At 42.6% G+C, this 23903-nt stretch overlaps 1 protein-coding gene across 10 annotated transcripts in view; it reads left to right on the top strand.

Moving 5' to 3' along the window:
• Positions 1–6958: 6958 nt before the first annotated feature.
• LOC102293975 (adhesion G protein-coupled receptor L3) overlaps positions 6959–23903 on the top strand; it is a 274148-nt gene continuing 257203 nt past the window's right edge. For 5 of the 10 annotated variants that reach the window (XM_042224361.1, XM_042224359.1, XM_042224362.1 and 2 more), the window contains exon 1: positions 6959–7705. The gene's annotated coding sequence lies outside the window, so the exon portion shown is untranslated. The remainder of the gene's footprint in view (positions 7706–23903) is intronic. The other 5 variants (XM_042224358.1, XM_042224365.1, XM_042224364.1 and 2 more) reach the window with 3 other exon arrangements.

Below are 23903 nucleotides of genomic sequence, written 5' to 3'. Positions count from 1 at the left end.
GCTGATGTTACATTTTTCTTTGTGTGTGTAATCTGCTCTTTGTCTTTTTCATGCACGCTTGCACGAACACAACCTTTGCCTACATGGTAGTAGGAGTGTGTAGGATACATCTAACCTCCCCCCCCACACCTGCTCACAGCACACACACACACTGATGGGATTCCAAATGCATGAGAGAACCATCGATCTAGTCTTTAATTTCACTACATTCAATTATAAACTCATTTTTTCCAGGTTTTTGTCAAAATCATTATTCCCCTAGTCATTAGGACACAAATTAATCTCAAGTGATGATTTGCTGTCAAATTATTCAAATTTTTCTATCAGGGACGAGTCTGATATGTCTTAGACCTCATATGGATGAGATTTTTAGGAGAAGATTTATTGTTCTGAAAAAAGAAACAAGCCAACACGCGCACGGACACCCACACAGCTGGAAACACAAACAAAACAGCTCACAGCCACTGTGTTGAGCTGTGCTATATTAAGGAAGTCATGACGGTAATAGCTGCTAGACCAACTTTGACCATTTTGGCTAAATCTGGTTGTCTATTCTGAAGTGTTAGTTAATTTTTGCATTTCTGTTTTGGAGTGTGAGGGTTTGGAATGACATGATTGCCTGAGAGTTTTGCCAAAAAAGTGAACTTAGCTTGAAGTGGGTGAAAGAAACGTAGGTGTTGCTTAGTAAAGTTTATTGCAGCTGATGTAATGTTAGATGTAGGTAGGCAGGCACGTCGTGCCCACTGACTGTGGGTAGTTGTGAGTGTGCATGCACTGAAGATAAATTCAATATATAACAAATTAAAGCAACAAAACAGGTTAATTAAAGTGAGATAAAATAAGCAGATAAGCAGAAGTAAATTTCAGCCATGCACACAATTTCTATATGCATTTAATTGACTCTCAGAATGCTGATTAGCCCTTTTCCAATGGAGGCTACAAGACAAAAGCGATCAATGTGTGGCTATGAGAGGCTGTCGTATGTCTTCTTCCTCATCAGAAGAAACAGAAGACGAAGCTTTCCCTTTAATCTGCCCTCATCTGAACACGCCAGCTTCATGTCACTTTTATGTCAAACTTCTAGAGGCAATCTCACTATATCTAGTAACATTTAATCATCACGTTCAACAACAGTGGCATGCAGTTTAATTAATTAATAGGTACACACAAGCTGTATGTCTGCACGTCTCCTGTGTTTAGTCAAGTGTGTTTCTCAATTTCAATAAGATCAAGACATTTCTGGTGTATCTTTCAGAATCAGAATGGGGTTTATTGCCAAATGTTGAGCAGGTTTACAACATTAGGAAATTGCTGCGGTGCTTCAGTGCAAACATGGTGTCATAAATAACACTTAAATAGACATGGAAAAAATAAAAGTAGGGATAAGAATTAAAAGTGCTACGTGGAAAGATATGTGCATGAGATATACATGAGATATATACATGAGAGTAAGAATTAAGAGTGCTACGTTGAAAGATATATACATGAGTGCAGGTGGTGATCAGTGCCAAACATGGAATGATACAGTGAACACAGCGTAGGGTCATGTGTTAGTGGCGGGGATAGTCATATGGTTATTGTTCATGTGTCCAACAGCAGAGGGGAAGAAACTGTTCTTATGGCGAGAGGTTCTGGTGCGAATGGACCGGAGCCTCCTGCCTGAGGGGAGCAGGTCAATACTCTCATTGCAGAAGAGAGCTCTTTCAACTGGAAGTTCTGCACAGCACACACAGACGAACTGTGCTTAGTGACTGCATTTCACTAGAGTCGATCCTCATAATAGTCTGGCAACAAGTCTGGCAAGTTAGTGACAATCTTCTGTCACAAGTCACAGAACCCGGCCTATCTCATGTCTGAAAGGGGCTTTTGTGTGAGCACAAGTGGAATTCAGACAGTTTAAATGCTAAACTTCATGTAGCACAGAGTGCTATGACTAGATAACCACTGTCAATAACATCACTTCAGCTAATGTTTACATTTGCCACCATATGCTACGGGTCATGTCATGCCAATTACAGCTCTGGAAAGTGTGTCGAAAGAGCAAAAGTGCTCTTGTAGCTTAAGAAGGAGACTTTTTATTTGTGTCTTTGCTCTTTTCAAAAGTTATATAGTCTTACTTTAATTGTGTGTAACCTTAAGGAATTCATAGATCATAAATCATCAATCATTTATCAGTCATAGAGGACTAAAGTTGTGCGCTGTGAAATCACATGCTTTGATTTAGGCAATCATGTAATATGTGGACATTAGTTTAAAATACGCTCATATGTAATTTTGGAAGTCAGTGCCACTCAATGGAACGATTGTCATGTTGGTCATTTTACCAGTCGTGTGAATATGAGATTTTTCACAGGACTCTATGCACTCTATGTAAGAGAGTAAGTCTGGTGCTGATAATCATTTACACTTGATTAACTGATCATCAGCAAGTGTGAGCACCTCTATAAAAGCAGAGGTTTTGACAGTTTGATGGTCTGGATCATAATCACAATTTTCACAAGAGTGGATGCCCCAGCAAATTCACCCCAAGGTCAGACTTAGCAATGCTCAGAGAAACTGCAAAAAAACAAACAAACCCAAGAGCTACATCTCATACTCTACAGGCATCGGTCATGGAAGTCAAAGTTTGTGACATTACAATTAGAAAAAGACTAAGTCTGGCTTGTTTGAAAGGTTTGTCAGGTGAAACCAAAGAGTCCTTAAAAAGAACATAGCAGCACGGCGTAGATTTGCCAACTTGCATCTGAACAAACCACAAGATTTGTACAGATGAGAACAAAGTGGAGGTGTTTGACCATAATGCACAACTCAACGTTAGGCGAAAACCAGAGCATATAATTACAAACACCTCTTACCAACTGTCAAGCACGGTGGTGGAGGGGTGGTGATTTGGGTTTTTTTTTAATCCACAGGATCTGAACACCTTCCTGTCATGTAGTTGAATGTGAACTCCTCTGCATATACCAAAGTATACAGTCAAATGTGAGGCCATCTATCCAACAGCTAACAACAGTAGCATGTGAGAGGCTGGTAGAGTCTTACAGAAAACCATTACTTCAAGCTATCGCTGCTAAGGATGCTGCTACAAACTATTCAATCATTTGGTGCTCTTATCTCATCACGGGACTAACTATATGCGGCCAACTTGTATGTTCAACCACATTTTTCTGTGTGTGTATGTATGTGTTTTTACAACAACGCAAATAGTACTTTTCCAACCTCTATGTGCTTCCCCACAAACAGCTGAGTAACACTGTATAAGCTGTCTGAGTGCAGTGAAGAAGATAATTCCTAGGCATGGTAGCATGGTTAAACGGGCAAAATGGTTTCTTCATTACTGGATTCACTTTGTACAACAACTGTCCCCATAAGCCTTAATTTTCCTGAACAGCTTTGTATTTGGCAAGAGTTTCTTACAACAGCATGGTGAGTAGCTGTACAGAGGTTTTTATAGTGCCATGCGTCACTTTATGGTGTTCAATTATGATTGTGTCTCAGGTGCTTAACTCTCTGTATTTAGCAAATCTGTTGGCAGATGGATATTTAGCATTAGCATGTTAGACACACAATTATACAATAACACAGTGTGATAGAACTGAAATGTTGCTGTTTACAAGGAAATAGATATTGAAATGAGCCAGTCGGGGGGAAAAACTGTTTGCTACATACTCCATTTCCTCCTGAATATTTTACCAATTTACATTTCATAGTCTTTGTTTTGTGGCATATTTAAATGAAAGTGCAAAATAAAAAAAAGATGTGTCTAGTTAGATAATTGTCTTTAAATTTCTCTAAAAAGCGACAAAGTACACAAAAAATGGTCTTGAGGTCCAGTCCAGGGATGAATTAGCTGAATTAGCTAACATACACCTAGCAACCAAATTAGCATCTGCTTATTTAAAAACATATACCTATTTCTTGATTAATACAAACTTATTACAAATTAAAGGAGTTAGTTATACATTTATTTACCCTGTGTAGCTGTCATGCAGCAGGTTATTAGCCAAAGAGACCAAAACATTTTCCTGCACCAGGTTGTAAACGTGTTTATTTCTGATAAGCTAAGGTTTTGAAACTAGCCTCGGGTAAACAACTTCAGTTGTTGGCTCCCATGCATTAGTATTTTTCTTTAGCCCTGAAGGTTTTCTTTTTTTCTTTTGTCCAGTAGTTACTGACTTTTTGGGCATGGGTTATGATGGAATGAATTAGGAGCAAAAACACTGATATAAAACTATTATATTGCCTTAAATTAGCATAATGCAACGCTAGCAACCTGCCCAACATTCACTCTCTCTTTAGCAGCTAAATGCTCCATATATCTGTCCTTTGTTTTGCACTGGGAAGCTGCTGTACAGACCTTTTTTGTTGAGTTTTTTCCTTTATCCAAACCTTTATACTGAAATTGCTTTCTGCTGTGTCTGAAAACAAGGCTGATGAGAGCTGTGAGAGTGAACCAAAACAGTAAGGTTATGGGCTGAAACTCCAAGGCTTCACAGAGCTGCACGCATCTGATGATCTTAGCCGTGTTTCTTCGCGGGTTCATCTCTACAAGCGACCCCTCGCATTTGCAAGCAGCTGTGCGATCAGTTCTTAATATAAAAATAATGATCGCAGCGGATTTAAAGTTGTAAAATTGTCCAGGGCCCACCTTATGCGAAAGATGTTCAGTTTATGATTAGATGATTTCAGCCGTTGATATCTGGACCATGATAACCATGTTTACGCAGTGTTGAGTTTGATTTAATAAAAGCACTTCACCTCCAAAATTGAACCCATTCTAATTTAGCATTTTCGAAGAGGAATATGAAAATAAATGTGCGTGCTTAAAAATAATAATAAAAGAAAATTCCTTGAAGGATGCTTTGGCTGAAATGAAATGTTTTTATCAACAGCATAATGTTATCTCTGTATTGAGGATAATTTAACATAGAATTTGCATAAAGAAATCTCTTTCAGTACAAAGTAAGGACTGAGCTGATACACTTGCTACAAATGAGAGTGAATGTGAAGAAACAGAAGGTATTTTTAAACGTGTGGATGACTACTTGACATGTTTGTCAGTTTGCTGTTTATTGTCCATTACTGTCATTGTCTGATCTGACTTTTTTTCTTTGCTACACAAGAGAACATTTCTGAATACTGACAAGAATCCAATAAAAATACCATTAATTCTTGAATACTCTTTTTTTGTCAAACTTTTATTGGCACAGATTTTATTTTTCATTTCGCTTTTCAAAATTCAACAAAGGAGACTGCTACATTCATGCTGTCCGTGAACATTTCTTATCACTTTCATGATTTCGCGTTTCTTCAATAACACTAGAAATAAGTCTAACTTTGCCTTCATTTCCATGTGTTTGAAATGCTGTTCTGTCCCAGTGCTGGGATAAAACTGTTTATACTTAACTCCTGAAGTGTGTGTTATCCGGAAGTCAAACAAAAAGGATCTGATCTGAATCGGGCCTGTATTCTTTTAATCCGCAGGAAACTGGTTCTCCCAGTATTGCTGTGGTGTTCGCTCCACTGCTAAAGTGTAGGCTTTTAATGTGCACTGGTATTGCATGGCACTTAAGCTGTCACTTTGAAGCTACCTGGGTTTTTATGCAAGTGTAATGTCGGGGAGCTTTGGTCAGTCCTCTACCTGAAGAAATCCATTTGCGCTGGGAGCGCATAGAAAGCAGTGCCAGGCAGAGATAACGCTGCATCTTTGCAACAGCGGCCGTCCAGTTATTTTTCATCAGCGTGTTGAGGAATTCAAGGTGTTCTTCAGACGGGAAACAAGTGCAAAAATGTGCTTTACGAGCTCTGTGTTTGCATGGGCTCATTAGCGGAGCACTGGGTGAGTGATTGGATGATTACTTATTGTTTGATTGTAATTAGGATTATTAAAGTGATTAATTGGCTATAGGATGATTGAGAGGGCGAGTGGCTGGCTGGCTCCAGCTGGAGATGGGGTGCAGCTGGGGTTGCTTTCAAAGGTCATCAAAGATTTTAGTGTTTTGTTTTTTTAATCTCTACATCGATCTGCCACCCCGGGGTTACATTTTGTAAAACTGTCTTCGATTAAGGCTTAAAATGCATTATACTGGCAAAGGTTTTCCCTCGTCTGCTTTCACATGCGTATGAATTGAGCGACACCCCATTCCTAATCCACGAGGCTTAATATAATGTTTCCACCCTTTGCAGCTATAACAGCTTCAAGACTTCTGGGAAGATTTTCCACAAGGTTCAGGAGTGTGCTCATGAGAATTTTTGACCATTCTTCCACAAGCGCATTTGTGAGGTCAGACACTGGTATTGGATGAGAAGGCCTGGCTTGCAGTCTTGCTCTAATTCATCCCAAAGGTGTTCAGTTGGGTTGGGGTCAGTACTCTGTGCAGGCCAGTGAACTTCTTCCACACCAAACTCGTTCATCCACGTCTTTATGGGCCTCGCTATTTGCACTCTTGCACAGTCGTGTTGGAACAGGAAGGGGCTATTTCCAAACTTTTCTAACAAAGTAGGGACTTTGAAATAGCCCAAAATTTCTTGGTATGCTGAAGCACATTCTAACACCTGAATTCAATGATTTCAATGGGGGAGTGAATACTCTTGGCTATATAATATAAGTAAAGGGAACAGCTGGAGTTACATGGGATAAATATGTACCAGCTTCCAGCTAAGTCGTCTGAATTACTCTTCTTAATAATCACCTAAAATCTCCCCCCTTCTTTCCCTCCATTAAGCTTTTGATGGACACTTCTTACTCCAGTTATATTCTTAAAAATCGCTGAAGCTTCTGAGAGAGAAGCAGAGGATTTCTTTATAAATATTGCATTCACAGGCGCACACACAGAATGTAATATAACATAGGACTCCTTGCCAGCCTCAGGCGAGATATAGGTGGAGGGTTTTTTCTTCTTCCCCTTGCTTTGCAGGATGTTATCTCGTGTTTGCTGCTAGGTGGAGCCCGAGTACACGGCGAGAGCGGCAGTCCACATCCGAGTTTTTCCTCTCACCTTTCACTGGCTCTCCAAAACCCCTTGGTCTCCGTACAGAATTACTCCCAGCCAGTGCGCGCAATTGGTTTGTCATAGTCGCAGAGAGCTCAGTTTTTCTGGACCCAAACAACTTAGCTTCTTTTTCTTTTTTCTTCTTCTTCACACTCCTCACCTCTTCCGTGGAGCTTTTCTCACAAGATACCCTCCCTTCCCTACCTCCTCTTGTCCCCACTCCTCATTTGCCCCCCACTTAAATTCATCTGGATACTCTTTTTTTTTCTTCTATTTTAAATCGTGTGTTGGTGTGCGTGAGCGCATGGTGGCGAGAGGGGCTGCTGGCGTTTTTCAAGCTTTTTACGGGACGTGATGTAGCCTCCCCGCACACAGAAAGGACGCCTTGTGCCATAAAGGGATCTAAGGGGACAGTGTACCGTGGATGCAACGCGAGGAAGCCGCCGTTTCATCACTGGATAGTGGAGCAGCAGCGGCAGATAGAGGCGATTTTTACGGGGATATTGAACGGAGCGACAGGAGGCAACACTTTGGAATCGCTGCCCTCCTCTCTCCCTCTCTCTCTTCGACCCCCATCAAGTCTCTCTCTTTCCCCCCCACACACACAAACACACACTCGCTGTGCAGTAAAGGACTGTACCTGAAAAGACACTTGAAATTAACGCTGACTTTGAGGACGGAGTGCTATTTCCTCCGCCGTTTCTAAATGCGCGGTAAGTGTGACGCTCGTGTTTCTTCAAAATGCATTTGGCCGTCAGTTTGTGCGCATACCCGCCGCTGTCTTCAGATTTGGGGGGCTTCGGGGCGATGATGATGATGATGATGGGAGTGATGGTGATGATGATGATCCCCGTGAATGAACGCCCCCCTGCAGCGGTGCAGAAACGCTCTGTGTGATGTATAATGTCAACCTCGGCGTCCCCTCCACTCTTTAATTACTTTAGCCGGGCTATCGGTGCGTTCAGGTGCAATCAGCGCCCGTCAGATCGAAATTTGGAAATATGAAATTTCACGCCGTTTTATTTATTTATTTATTCGTGTATTTTTGGACTTATTAAACGTCCTGTTGGAGGGTTAAAGTGAGCTGATTTCCATACCAATCAAAAGGCGCTTAAAACGACATGTAGTGCTTTCCCCCATTTGTTAAATGTCTTTTTAAATAAGTTGCATATCCGCTGCATTCCTATGAATGAAGTTTTCTTTTTCTTAGTTTCTTTGCCTCATGATTTAAGGAGGATGTCTCGCTGTGGTTTGAATGGGATGCAGCTGAGACGTGATTGCAAGGGCTGAACTGTGCGTGTGTGTGTCTTTCAAAGATGCCCGAATAGGCCTGTGTTGTGTGAGGGTAGATGCAGTGGTGTGAGTGGTCTAAATATTTTATAATAGGTAGACTGTGCCTCAAGAGCGAAATATGCAGTTTATTGGCGTAGGCTGTGCGGGATCTTCATATACCTCCACTCTCAGTCAGCATGACTTGTTTACATTTTCTAAAAGTGTCAGTGTTTGCAGCTGAACGTGTGCTGCAGCGCGGGGAAATAAAACCAAACAAAGCAGCAGCAACCACGCAAATAATGCACGGATTAATTTATGCATGCACGTAAAAAGAGAGAAAGGTGAGTCCTGAGCTGAAGGAAGCCGTGTTGCCCGGCGTCTGTGTGAGAGAAATGCAGGGTTGAGGTTGAGGGGGGGGCACTGCACCGAATTCTTTGATGTGAAGACAGCACACTGTCTTTCAACATCAGAATCAAAGCGGAAAAGGTAACTAAGCCCATCGCTTTGAATCGGATCAGAAGTTTTCTCATCGCTGCACAGTGACGCCCTTCATTTCCAATTCATCATTTAGAATATGGTTTGATTTTCTTCCTTCCTTCTTCTTCTACTTCTTCTATTTGATGCTGAATAATATAACAGCTGTGGCCTGTGGGGGTGATCTTTCATGAGTTTTTCAGCCAGGCTTTTGGCTTCTTGTACTTCAGAATTGTGACTAACTTCCACGCACCCCACCCCAGCCCTCCTAAAAACTCCTTTTCAGGATGTCATTAACGCCGTTGTTGGCTGTATCCTTATCTGACAATTACGTTCATTATGCCGGGGACTGCAGCACCATCTGTCATATAATCTCCATCGGTGAAAATGCCCCCAAGCAGGCGAGAAGCAGACATATGCACAGCGTGTGCACAGAAACGCACACAGTCAGTTTTCCTCTACCAACAATAAAAACTTTGCCTTCCTCCTCCAGGGGAAACTGGAGGGGACATCCGATGCTTTATGACTAAACCGCAATGTCAACTTGCACTTTGTTTTTCCACGTGTCTCATCCGCCTTGATTCAGCTAAACGTCGCTCCTTGCGGAATATAAACTAGGTTACATTTAACGTAACAGCGGCTGAACCCGACGTCCGGTGGGATACCTGACGGGACGGAGCTGTATGAAAATAAAATAATTGTTCCCTTGCTTTTCCCTGAGCTGCAGTCACGGTAGGAAAATGGAGCTTGACTCGAGCTGCCGCCTGATGCATTGATTGAATCGGTTACCTCGGGTAAGGGAACGCGGGGAGATGACGCCAGGTGGGGAGGGATGGACACAGAAACAGCCCTGCTGCACTGTCACTTCTTATGCTCTTAATTGTCTCTCAGCTATCTGCTATTATTTCCCCCCTAACCCTCTTTTTCTTAAGCTCTTAGAAATTAAATCAATTTTCTTTAATTTTATTTTATTTTTCTCGGGAATGATCACGACCCTTCACCTTGAAAACCACTGACTTGACTCATTAGAGGCGGCGTGAGAGACAAATTCATGCACTCTTTTGTCTGCTGAGTGACTCACTCCATCGTGCTTTTTTTTCTCTTTTTTCCTCACAGTGTGAGCCCAACACTTTTTGCTGGCACATATTTCTTCCTGTTGCATTGTATTACACTAATATGGGTTAATTCAGTGCCCTTGCTGGAAAGCTCCCCCCCGCTTCTCATTTTATCGGATCTCTATGATGCCCCCATCCCCACCCTGTTTTTTTTTAAACTCCACTGATGTTGTGTAGCTTTTCAGCAAGAGAATTTCTCTCCTTAGGCAGCTCCATTTATTTGATTTGATTTTTCTTTTTCTTTCTTTTTGGACACAATTGCCAGTCAGGAGGAATCCAATTTCTCGTTGGCGTATGAATGGAGATATAGGCCTCTCAATTTTCTTCATAGGTTAGCTTATGCAGGCTCATATTATGTACAGCGAGGGCTTTTACTGGTGTATCAATTGGGGGGGGGGGGAAACCACTCTACTCTCCGGAGAGTTGCATTTGTCAACATCTTTTGTGATTTTGCATTCAAATTTAGGGCATTTTAACACAAACCAGAGCCACTGGTAAACATCTTCTAGTTGCAGTCAGCGAGGATTATATAAATATACCGATATATCGGTGCATCCCTGCTAGAAACAGGATTAAAAATGAAGTGCAAACTTTCTGGCTTTCAAGAAATCAATTAGACTCTAGAGATGCTGGACTTGTGCTGTAAAAGCTACCCCTCTGGTGGTAAGTTAAAACCAGCGATAAAGACTCCAAACGCTGTACTAATTGACCCTTATTTGAGAAGCACTACAGCAGAATCACTGAGTAAATGAATCCCTCTTTATTCTCTTACACAACTGCCTGTGGTGTAGTCATCAGACTGAAACTGCAAACCTGAATAATGCTCAAGGTCACGTACTACATGCACAGCAGCAGAGGTCACAGTTATATTTTCTTTTCTTTGTTTCTTTATTTTTGCGCTCATACAAACAGTGCACAGTGGGACCAGAGCTCTGACTGTGATTTTCTTTTCATTTTGTACATTAGCGCTAATGGAGGAGAGGATTTATTTGTATTATTTATTTAGGAGAAATCGGAAGAGGTGGAGATGGCAAAACACAACACTTGTTTTTTTTTGTTTTTTGGCAACTAGCAATTACTGTAGGGCTAGATGAGATTGTTTGCCTGGACCCAGACCTTTAAATCCATTGTCAAGCATTATCAAGCTGTCTGCTGCGACAGGGATATTTTAAACCGTCAGTGCTTGCTTGTTTTTGGCACCCCCGAGGCACGGCGACTGAACGGCAAACGGAGGAAGATCCTGAGCTGTTTGTACACGCTCGTCTCTTAAAACCCCGACACGACGCTATGTTGACATCAGTGTTAACTTAAAGTGATGTTAAATTCCAGGAGAATAGTTTGGTCTTTGGTGATTGGTTCAGTGGAGAAAAAAAACACACACAAAAAAAATCTCCTTCCCACACGGAAATCGGTAAGCGTTGGAGGTGCTGCCGGACTGGAAATGGAAACTGAGATTAACAAGTTGAGAGTTGTGTTTTCTGTCAGTCTAATGACTGCAGCTGTCCATTGTTTTGGGGCTCCTGGAGATACGACAAAATATCTGAAGCTTTAGAAAGCCTTGTGATTTTAAAACCGTGTTATCATCCAAGATGATGGCTGTGCTTTGATATTTGCTCATACTAAAAGTCTGGAGGCTTACTTACTGTACAGTACAGAAAGAGCCCTGCTGTACTGCCCACTGATATTTTTGCTATGTGCTATTTATTTGGGGGGGGGGGGGGAAGGTCCTAAAAGGCTATGAAGAGTAAATCTAGTGAGGAAAAGGTGCTCTTAGTCCAGAGTTCTGTGGGCTTGCTGAGGCTAACTGCTCCCCATGGAGCTCCCACTAGAATTACATGCCCTCATAAGCCTTCTGTGGTCATACTTGCACCACCAATAGGAAAGCTCAATTGATGTAATAAACAGCTGGTGGTTAGCGCAGCAACATCTATAAGAACGAGCTGGGTGAAATCATGACAATGACAGTCATTGCACACCTTATTAGTAATAATTCTATTCAGCTTTATTTATGCAGTGCCAAATCCCAACAACAGTCATCTCAAGGTGTTTTATATTGTAAGGTAAAGACCCTACAGTAACAGAAAAAACAACCACTGTGAGGAAGCACTTGGAGACAGCGGGAAGGAAAATCTCCCTTATTAACAGGAAGAAGCCTCCAGAAGAATCAGGCTAGTTGACAGGCTGGAGATGAGGGGAGGGAGACAGGACAAAGACACACTGTGGGACAAAGAGCCTGAGTTTACACCTGGCTAGTACTAGGTTAAGCCTTCATAACTGCCTTCATTCTCACAGCATGGAGTCAACAAGGTGCTGCGAATATTCCTCAGATATTTTGGTCCGTGTTGACATGAAAATGACAGCAAATCTACGAGGCATCCCAAAAGATCTCTGTCGGACTGAGATCTGGTGACTCGATGTTATGTTCAAGGAAACAGTTTCTGCAGTCATGGAGGGCTAGGCATGATCAGCAACAGCATTCAGGTGACGGCAGGATTTCAACAATTTGATTGGTACAAGTAGGTCCAGAGTTTCAGCTGCTCCAACAGTACAGATTTTACACCTGATGGTTTTCCTGATGTAACCATCTCGTTTATCCTTACTTTTGAGCCGCACTAGGAAGTGCACTAGCTAGTGAACCCCACCTGAGGCTGGATTTGTATCTCCTGGTATCAAATCAGAGGTCTTTCGCATGTAAGGCAAATGTGTTAGCATGGAGACAGCATGGAGGAACACCCTAAAGTACTTAAAGTGTGTCAGGAAATTATCCCCCCACACCATTGAACCACCAACACCAGCCTCAACCGATGGAGCCATGCTTTCATGTTGTTCACGTCCAAATTCTGACGTTACCATCCGAATGTCCTAGCAAAACTCGAGACTCATCAGTCCAGGCAGCGTTTTTCCAGTCTTCTCTGTTGTTAGCTGGTAGGAGGGTCACATGTAGCCCATCTGGTTTCAAACCACAGATGCACTAAATGGTTAATTAGATGAACATATAGTGTAATTAGCAACACTTGGTTCTTTGGACTGCTGGTCAGCACTGATTCTGCAGCTTTTGTATGCAGGTTGACACAGATGTTTGAAGAGTATACCTTTTTTCCTACCTATCATAAGCATAACTCAGAACTGCATAAAATCCATGACAAGTGTGTTTTTTAAAATAAGGACACTACAGAAGAAGAGCTTTCTGAATTCTCATAAAGGCTGTCTAAGTGATGGATTTAAAAAACCTATTTTGCAGTCGAATGATTGTTTATCCCTGCGGCTGGATGCTGACGTGCTAAGCATCACACGAACATCTTCAGGGAGTTTTGTATTTGGTGGCTGATTTTTCTCCTGTGTGTTTTAAATGATAGGTAGCTGTGTCTCCTGTATAATCCTATAAACACACATATGTAGTCTAGATACAGTTTCCAAATGTGCAGGTTTTTTTGTCTTTACTTTATTTAAACCTGTTTCCTTTAAAAGTAAATAAAGAAATAAAGAAATCACCAGCTGGCCACCCGCTGGAGCGCATTCACATTCCTCAGGGCTCTTGGTTTTTCAAACGTCCCCAAGACTGGAGTTATCATGCTGTTAGGAGTGAGACAGGTCAGTCTGCTGGGGCCCTTTCTCTGTCAGGAATGTCACACAAGAAGAAAAGCAAAGGCTGGAAAAAAAAAAAAAAAAGGAGGCACATGGCCACGGAAAGGTCCTTGAGGTCCGTGCCTCTCAACACTTTAGCTGTCCTGTCTCATAAAGAGCTTGGACACAAAGGTTTTGACACAAGCTTTCACAACCCCATGAACACTAAACTGTAGGAAATGGGGTTAGAGTTGAAATGGAGACTTCAGCTGGTGCTCGATGGAAAGGACGGACAATTAGTTCCCTGATTCTGCGTAGCTGTGGAGACAGTGACCCCGGTGTTTGAGAGCATTTTAGATGCCTTTTAAAATGCCGCTATAGTTGTAGGATGCAGGGAAATGCATCAATATTTGTTACGTCAAGAGCAAAGTTTTAGCAGAGGTTACTCGAGGAAGGGTTTGAACGCAAGGCATCAATATTATCTTTTTTGTGTATTTATTGCAGTGTAGAAACATAACACTTTTACCATTTTTTTTTAGATATATAGTAAAATACATGTCAGAAAAACACAGGGTGAGGCAGAAACATCTATTTCTGGATTAGTGAGTTCATCTGGTATTTAGTAAACCCGACCAATTTTCCAACAATGCACCTGTAGTAGCATCATTTTCTGATTTCTCAGGATATTTTGCAGTTTCCCTACATAGAAACTTTACTTATGTGGGTGTTAATATAGCTGGGTGGTCTGCCTCAGTGTCTTTGGCAAATTATCTTAGAGAACAGTGCAAGCTGGTTCATGTGCTGCTGTTGATAACTCTGTCACAACGTAGGCCTGCTTATATTTCCACAGGAGCACCCTTTCATAGTATTATTTGCTAAATTGTATAGAAAAGAGTGGGTGGGCACGCCCCCGTTCATCCGGTGAATAGGAAAAGGACGTTGAGCAGTTCTTAGGTAGGCGGAAGATCACCGGTTGCATGTGAATTCGACTGTTGCTTCAGTGTTGCTTCCGCTCCCGCACTGGCGGAACACCCCAGTCTTCGGCTGTGCTTTGAATTGCCCTGGCATGTCACATTAATTTATGCATTCAATTTTAATAAAGGCCTGCAAGGCTGGTTCGCTGTCAAGCTCGAGTTTATACGTTACCGTGACCGGTGTCAGTGCGCTTTAAAAAATTCTTATGTTTTTCAGACTGCAGTTTTAATTATCTGCAAGCCAACCCTGCACCCTTAATTTGACACTTAGTTAAGTTGTCCCTGGGGGGGTCAAAACACTTAGCAGGCACATTTTAACACTCAACAACCTCTGCAGGCAGAGATACAAAGACTGCATGACAAGAAGGCGCGAGCACAAAGCATTAACTAGCTTCCGCAGATATAAATGCAGAATGCGTGCTTTCTGTTTTTCTTGTAATGCTTGCAGATAAGAGCGGCTGCAGTACATGACCACTGAACAGCAGAAGAGTCCAATCAGTCGCTACTTACTTGATGAAGTAAGCACTCACTGGATCTGTATCTCCATAAAAAGCGGTTTCTCGTACGGCGCTGTTAACACGAGGCCCACGATGGCAGACCCGGACCGGGGAAAATGAAGGTTTAAGAGGGAGGGGGAAAAAGGATAGATTCTCGTCTGGAGTGCAGATATGGACCCAAAAATGTCAACTTAGCATTTAAAGCAAGCCAAGCCACTCTTACGACCCTGTCGGTGGTGTTAAAAGGTATCCAAAAGCTATCAAACTGACAAAGCCTGACGGAGCCGCAGTACATCAGCCTCTTTACTACTCTGTAAAATCTGATACATTTGTCTATGTGCATTTTATAGTATAACACCAAAGTTTTTTTGCTACTATATCGATAGCTTTCTTTTGTTCTGAAGTCCCCTCCTCAACCCCTTCCTTTGTGAACTTTAGACGAGGGAAGAGGATTTCAAACAAAGATGCAATGCTTCTCTGAGACCGAAGCCCTAAAAGAAGTTAATTTATGGCCTGTTTGGGAGGCAGGTTTGGGCTTGAATACATAATAAGGTAGTGCACCTGCAGCCGCATACAAATGAATGGAAATGGACGGTTAGTATTTACGCCTCCCTAAACCATCGGGACCTCCTGATCTGACCACTAATTGGCCAGCAAAGAGAGATGAAGATAGCTTCCTTGTTCTCTGGCTGCTGTATCTGCAAATATCAGGTGCAGATTTGCACATAACAACTTAGCCCCCCTCTCAGTCTTGCCATTTGAATAAAAAGGGGTATCGCTAAATGGTTGGTTGCATTCATGTTTTTTGATGATGAATCAAGAAATAAACCAGGAAGTGATATAAAATTAACAATACAGTCGTTCCTCGTTTATCGTGGGAGTTACATTTTAAAAATAACCCACGATAGGTGAAATCTGCAAAGTAGCCAAGTTCAAACCTTTGTCCAGTATTATATTACAATCCGAAAAATACGTTAACTTGTACCTTCCTTTAGCATGTCCAGAAGTCCTACTTTTTGTGCAATGGTTAGCATCTTCCGCTGCCTTTTGGGTGCTACCGCAGGTGCCTTTGATGGTGCAAAACGTTTCGTAGACATTGTTGTGTTTGTTGAGGAGAAAACTTACAAACATGCGGTACAGCACTTCGGAGTCGCACTGCTAGCGATCGAAGATTTTTGTAAAGTTGCCAAGCTGACCCCATTCTGTACTGTACAGGAGACACGGCACAGAGGAGATTGTTTGACGATGGTCTACAGCCGATTGGGACGCAGAACGCAATACACTGTAATAAAAAATCCGCGAAACAGTCAGGCCGCGAAAGGTGAACCGCGTTATATCGAGGGAAAACTGTAGGCCTACTCGTCTCTTGAATCCGTCCTGCAGTGTTAGAAAGCGAACCCCGGTGCTTTGACAGTCCTCTCTGAGTCAACTTGGCGACAGACTTTGCGTTGATGGGAAAAGACCCCTGTGCTCAGTAAGGGACATCGGTTTGCCATGACCGGCTTGAGGAGTGAGGAAAAAAAGACAAAAGAGAATGAGGATGTATGCGGAGAAGTACTCAAGGAGTTTATGGCAGCGAGGATTAAAGTCCAGCCCTGAGGATGGTCTGAAGCTTGTTTTTAAAGATAAAGAAGGTGTCTGCCTCCTGAATCCAACCTGGAAGCTTGTCCCACAGAAAAAGACCCTGATAGCTAAAGGTGCTTCCGCCAACTCTAGAAGTACCACAAGTAATTGGGACCTCTGGGCACAGACGTGTACATGTGCCATTTAAACGATGCCGAGTTTGGGTTGTTTCGTCTCCTTAAGCTCTCTGTTTGTAGCTGTTTTGAGCTTCTTTGTTGTGAGGCACTGAATCGCCTGCCCGCCTGGCACAGACGAACCCTCCGACCCTCGGGTCCTCGGGCTCGAGGCTAGTATGCCGGTTCAGGTATCTATCCACGCTTCAGTTCAACATCTTTGAAAAGATCCGAGCAAACTGAAAAACATAAATTTTAATAGTGTTACGCTGTTATCTGTGGGTTATAAAAAAATCCATTATAACATTTTTTTTTCTGACATGCTTTTAGTTCAAAAGAGCTTGTAATTGAACACAAAACATGAATGCCTCGCAGAAATGTGCATTACAATATCCTGCTTAATGTTTTTAAATTAAAATACCATTTCTCCATTCATACCTGATAAGATTTCCAGAGAGCAGACGCTATTTTTTTTCTTTGAAGGCAGATAATTAAAGTGTTTTCATACACGTGGATAGCTCCGCGCTGAAAGATTTATGCTTCTATCGCACGAGGGTCGTTTTCTCTTTTTCTTAATTAAGAGAGGGCATATTTGTCATTTATTAAACCAAGGTGAATTCGTGGAGTTCATCAAAACCTCATTCCATTTGCAACTTCAAAATGTATTGCAGCATTTTAGCGTCTCCTCTCTGAGCTTGTGACTTAAATTGATTTTTTCCTAATCGATGGCACGGGATTGGGTTTAGGAGCGTGGGAGTAGGAGGGGGCCGGCGCTGCACCTCAGCCAGCAGCTTCCTCGGTAGTAGCCCCCCTTTTTTTGTTTTTGTTTTTTTTATTCCTGTCTTTATGAAGCTTTGCTCGCAGGGAATGGCGCATTTTAAATGTGCGCACCTGCAAATCCCCACTTCATCTCAGGTTGGTGTAATGACAGCAGAACTGTGTATCTACTGGCAAATATAAACTTCCCTGCCAGCCCTTTGTCACCTCTGGAATGGAGATGACTGAATTGATGCACCGCCCCAATGGAGCAAAACCGTTTAAATGACAACACATTTTTGTCTCACCTTGAACCTAATTGACTGCCTGAAAGCTGGCGTTTGAAAAGTGCTGACAGCGTGACTCTTCCTGTTTGGAAACAGTAGCTATTGACAGCGCCTGTTCTGTGTTGTTTTCCGACTTCCTGTCACACAGGCATCTGTATTTCATATTCACAAGTGAGAATGCATTGTGTCTTTGGAAATAAAAGGTTTTGTGCTTTGCGGATGGTTCATTCCAGACATAGCAGGCTCATGTTATGGGCTTGATGTCGGTAGGCATTAGTATGTATCACATTCCTGCAGGAAGGAGAAGAGCAAATGTAGCCTAACTATTTGAGGTCCAATTAAAAAATGCAGAATATTATTTAGCCACTTTTTTTCTCTTCTTTGCAGTCTAGTTATTATTTCAAGAGGTGCTTGTTAACAAGACACCTGATGACAAGTAGGTTGATGACCCAGGTGTCCACCGGGGTCTCTGTCAGTCATGACAGCTCAGTGACTGGGTAACAGTTATGCTGTCACTGTAAAAAAAACAGCCACCCCCGTCCTCCTCTGATTCCACTTGTACATTGGTCTCGCCTGTGTGATGTTGAGCTGCCTTGGCGCAATGGTGGCAACAGTGGGATTTCTTAGAAGGGAGCCACAAGACTGTAATCAGTCATTATGTCAGAAGCGAGCCCCATGAGCCCCGCTCCGGCTCATTCAGCCAAATAATAAGCAGCAGATAACGGCACTGGCGTGCAGGCAGGAACGGAGCCCCCCGTGGGCTACGAGCTGGAGAAACGGGGGTCTTTTGCCTGTCGCCTGCATGCGCAGAGACCTCACCTCGGTTCGAGGGCCGTATCGGGCGTTTTATGTGGCGTGCAGAATTTTTCACCCCTCTCTTCCGTTACGAGCAAACACATCTCGGGGGCCCTAATAGGCGACGTGTGCGATCAGTTAAGAAATCGACACTTTGTGTCCCTTTTGGTAATTTTCAGCATTTCGCCTAACGACTGCAAGTAGAAATGTGACTTTTTAGCTGCGATGTGGCTGAAAACGCAGAGCAAAAATGTTTTCCTTCTTAATTAAGTTCTTATTTCAGATGTAGTACTACAGATTGTGCACACAGATGAATTTAAACGATGTTGTTTCCTCACGTAATCCAGTCTTTTTGTAATACTTCTTAATGCAGTACATTGAAAGCCTGATTCTGTCCTGATGGAGGCTGGTTGGAGACACAAATACCAGAAGCAATAAAGAAAATAAGCCCAGTAGGGTTGGGTCCCCCCCTCCCTTTCTCTTTACCCGACAATGTTTGATTTCTATTATTTTTGTATTTAAAATACACATTGGATTATTGCCAGTAAACCAACCTAAACGCAGCCACAGATGGCATCCATAAAGCTGTTTTTGTTTAGTTGTTTTCCAGTGTGCAATTTCTCAAATGCCACCACAGGACTGCAGACTATGTGATATTGAATGATGAAACAGCCTCCCTCCCCCCTCCTCTTCGTAAGCCCAGATCGCTTCAGCCCCCCCCCCCCCCCCCCCCCCTCTCGGAGTTTTGTCATTCCATAACAAGGGTCACAGGCTCCCATTGTCTCATGCTCTAACATTCCTCAGCATGGTAGTATTGACTGGTTCTGCTGGGTGAGCGGTGCCATATAACATCCATACATCACGGGGAAGGCAGACTGACAGACAGTGGGAGTTGAGATGTCAGATCGGCCTCTCCAGGCAAATGACATCCACTCCCCTTCCTGCTCTCCACAGTGATTCTCTATCTTCTGACAGTGTGCGCTAGTTGCGAGCACCGACCCTTCCCCACATCCCCTCCACTTCTCTGTTCCTCGCGAGAACACTTGACATGCTTATGATATAAATTTTTCTTAAGGGTGGATGGCAGAGGAATAATGCTCCCTCCAATTAATGCGTTTGAAGCTGTTCAGAACATACAGTCATGCAAAGATGGAAACGTTATTTGTTCACTGACTTCCACATCATAATTGGTTCACTACCCTGTGCATGCAGAGACTGATAGCTAGATTAATCTCATCAAAATGTTAAGCTTTTATAATCTTCTCATGGACCCCTTTTAACCCTCTCATACATAATAAATGCAGCTAAAAGTCAGGTTGACATGGAGCAAATAGCTTAACACAGTAAGCATGCTAGTCCTGCTCGGGGAAATTGTGAAACTGCAGACAACTGAGTTAACTCGGGTCAATGTAGGTCAACCCTTTGTGGAATTCATTTTGCCCTTAATGATTAATAAGGTAGTAGTTATTGCTTTGGAAGTAATCAGTGGAATGCTGGAGCTCGGCAGTCGTCTGTAATCCTGTTTTATTGCACCTGCTGTTGTCTTTTTCTAATATTTCCGTGTGCTGTGCAGTTTCCGCTAATGAACAAGCCGTCATCGATCGGTATGGACAACAAGGATCACCTTGTTCTGCCGTTGCCCGACTGTTCAATCCCGAAGCGTTTTTGTCTCGTCTTGAAGAGACAATCCGCCCCTTTTGACAGCGCCAAACCAAAGGTCCATTTAGCGTGAGTTGTGCTGTCACTCATGAGCGCTCTGAAAGGTTAGGCTCCTGTAATCTTGTTTATGTTTTTGGTCAGTAGTAAGCCTCCCTAAGCCAGCTTTGTGTCAAACACAGCTGGAGAGGCCTTTGCAATTGCAGCAGTGCAGAAATAATTGGTCCAGCAGCTTGGATGCAGCCATGACACACAGGTAATTTGGTAATTTCTGTCTCTCAGCTGGTGTTATCAGTGTTGGACGCCGCGTGTAAATAAAAAAAAAAACAGCTTCACACTTTTTCTGTCGCTTTGATAGGAATTAAACACGACAAACAAGGTTTTGCGGGTTTTCCGATTGCTTTCTGAGGTCACAGATTCCTGTTGTGATAATAATACAGGAGTTAAAATGAAGCAGCTAATATCATCAGTGTCTCGACCTCTTTTTCCATTTCTTGGTGCTGTTGTACACATCCAGTCACCAAACAGCTGGACGATAACCAACCTTCAATAATGACGGGTCCTTCATACGTGATGCCATGACATTCCTGTGGGAAGCCTTTTTCCCCTTTGAATTTAGTCCTGATGACTTGGAGCAGGATACATCCAGCTGATGGAGAAATTTGGATTGGAATGTCCATAGAAGCCACTTTTAATTATACTGGCAGTAAAGGTTGAAACTGAGTTGGAATGAAGTGCTTTTTGTGCATCGATTTTTTCCCCCTGCATCTCCAGACGCCTCTGAGGGAGGCAGAGACAATTGTAACCTTCGCTGCACTGCAGACAAACAAGGTGGGCTTCGTGTATGACTTTCCTGCTTCTTTTTCTTTTTTAATACAATAAGAGCATGCACATCAAACAATGCTTTTTATCCAATTAGGGAGTACAACTGAATTGAAAAGGAACTCAGGTCTGGAAAGATGCCACCTGAGCACTTTATCTCGATGGGGTTTTGATGATTTTTGTGATCTGTTTTGACATCTGACAAAGTTTGGCCAACCGTTCATGGGGATTTTTGTAACTTGGATGACAACGTGTGACAAAGCTTGTGGATGGATCCCTCGAGTTCTTTCTGCACGTTTACCCTGAGGATTCGTGCCCATTTCAGACACGGCGTCTGGTGATCTCACCTGGGTATCTGGAGAGTTACTGCCACCTTGAGTGCCCTCGGGTTCTCGTAGGAGTCCTGTCCGACTCAGCTGTGGTACACGACTCTAAAAAGATCTTTTACGTCGGAATCAGACGACAAGTGTATCTTTTGTTTGCCTGTTTTCAGATGACGCTTCCTCCTGTTTTCTTGAGAACTTTTCCCGACCGCGAGCTTTGCACAGTCACACCAACAGATGCGGCAATTCGTCATGCATAAGAAACCCCACTCTGGCAGCCATCTGTCTGGTTGTGTCTGTTACCATGCACCGGCAGTTTGTTTTCATATACAATTTTAATGGAATTCAAAATATGCTGAACCAATCTTACGACCTACAAGCCTTGTTTTAAAATTTCATTCTCGACCTATGCGTAACCCATGTAACTGAAACCGAGAAAGATGCTGACAGTCAACAGTTTCTGAGACCTGTGGAAAGCTTTGCCATTTGGTGTCTCGCTATCCTGTTACCTCAGCTGCGTGGATGGAACAAGTTATCACGCCCAGTTAAAATGTCGTCTGGTCCACAAACCCGATTCCTGGAGGACCAGCATCTTTTCTTATATTTCGCACGGACCAGCAGCTAGTCCGTCTCAGACATATTTTAGGCAAGAGCTGCCTGGGCTGAGTGAACACTTCATATTTAGGGCACTTAATGCCAACCACTCACTTCCTGTGAAGTCCGTGGAAAATTAAGCGGCCATCACGAAAACTCTGTAGTTAGGAGTTGTGCAGTGTTACAGCAGAACTAGGGCCTGACCCATATTATCTGCTGATTTTAGCTATTTGCCAATTTCAGTCGTTTTAGGAGTATGTTGGCGACATGTGTTTGTAACACCATAAACACAAGTTGACATATAGGTATATATAGTCCAATATAGCTGATTTTTAACTTATTAAATATTGGTATTAGTTGTAAACCCATAGATACAGAAAACTAATCTTAACACCACATTTGTCGCTATTCCATATTCACTTCATTGTACAATTATTATCACATTATAATAATAAATAAAAGGGTAAAATGTACTAATTTGAAATGTGAGCACATTGGAAGAACTCGTGAAACTCTGGAACATTGGATAGTTATACAATGCTATTTCTTTTTAAAGTATTTTAATTTAAATGTTCAGTAATTTATTTTGGCTAACTTTGCACCTGGCAGCTATTACATGTTTCGTAGTTATGGGAAATGAACTTTCATGAAGGATGAATACTTGGTTATGTCGGAACGCTTTTGGGGCAAGACAATTAAAACACATGGTCGTAGTTTAAGAAGGATTACGGTTAATGAAAGGGAAATTGCAGGTCTGTGGCTGGAGGTGAAATGTTGTCTTTAATTGATAAAGTCAGATATCCAACACAACCATCCACCAAGCAAACGGCAAACACTTCGTTGTGCACTGAGGATATTTGGCTAAACCAGATGCAGTGTTTGCTTTTTTTGCATTTACCGAAAACAGGTAGATATGGCACATGTGCTGCCTGCATCAAAGAGCAGCTTTTACATCAGTATGTCTTCAGTTTGCGATTGAACAGATTGCTGCTCACGTCCATGATATTTTCTTGTTTCTTGTCAGTGACAGTCTGGCATTACAGGTGGGTTTTGGGGAGGAGGGGTTAAAGGCACTTTTAGATTGTATTGTAAAGGTTATCCTTGTTTTGTTCAATACCCCGTAGAGAAAATGCATGTAAGGTGGAGAATCGGTGCCGCCCTGTCTTCTAACTTTTTTCTTGCCCAGACTAGCAACTGGGGTTTTTTTTCTTCATTTCACTGAATCCAGTCACATTTGGTCTTTGCAGGTGGCCTGATGAAAACTTGGAGCTTATCTCCTCCTGTGCTGGCGAAGAATTAAACCTGTTTCTACAGCCCATATAGTAAGATAAAACAGTCCATCGCCACATGGTACCGCAGAAGCATGGAAATAATGCAATGCAGGCGTTCAGTAATAGAAAAATGCCCATCATTATTTGCTGGGCTTTTTCTCCCCTCAGGGCTACATGTTTAATATGACCCTACAAATGTGATTTAGCTGGCAGGTAGCCTTGGGACTCGGAGGAAGAGACCTTTGCCGCTCAGTACGTGGCAACATTGTATCTAGGTTAAGGTTATCGGCTGATAGTGGATATTTTGAGCAGCAGAGGAAATCTTACAGAAGAGGCGCGTTATCGGGAGTTGAGGGGTTTTAGCTTTGCACGAAGGACAAACAGCACATACAACAAAAACCTTTCAAACTCGCTGGTTACTTCCCCGTTCTCTGTGATAATTTGCCGTTTGATCCCTTCACAGCACCTACCCGCATCTTCCCTGTAAACGTTGTGTTGCCGAGCATCAAATTCCAAAGACGTGTTTTCCGTCAACTCTCATCCCACCCCGTCTATATTCATCCCCGATTCAATTACTTTTTTGGATTCAGCGGAGACTCGTTCTATGCTATATTGCTCTCCGATGCGTTTTGCCACCCCACAGATTTATGTCGGAGCTGAAGGATGGCTGTCCAATTTTCTGCATGGATAGCAGTGCTGGTGGCATTGTGTCTGTGTGCGTGCGTGTGCGTGCGCGCGTTTTAAAAGCTCTTGTCAGATGTGCGTTAAAGACGTA

The sequence above is a fragment of the Haplochromis burtoni genome, unplaced genomic scaffold, assembly GCF_018398535.1.
Source record: "Haplochromis burtoni strain Fernald_Lab_line unplaced genomic scaffold, NCSU_Asbu1 Contig_136, whole genome shotgun sequence".
In the NCBI taxonomy this organism is placed as follows: Eukaryota; Metazoa; Chordata; class Actinopteri; order Cichliformes; family Cichlidae; genus Haplochromis; species Haplochromis burtoni.
Note: the sequence above shows the minus strand (reverse complement) of the source record. Positions and strands in the feature narration are given on the sequence as shown.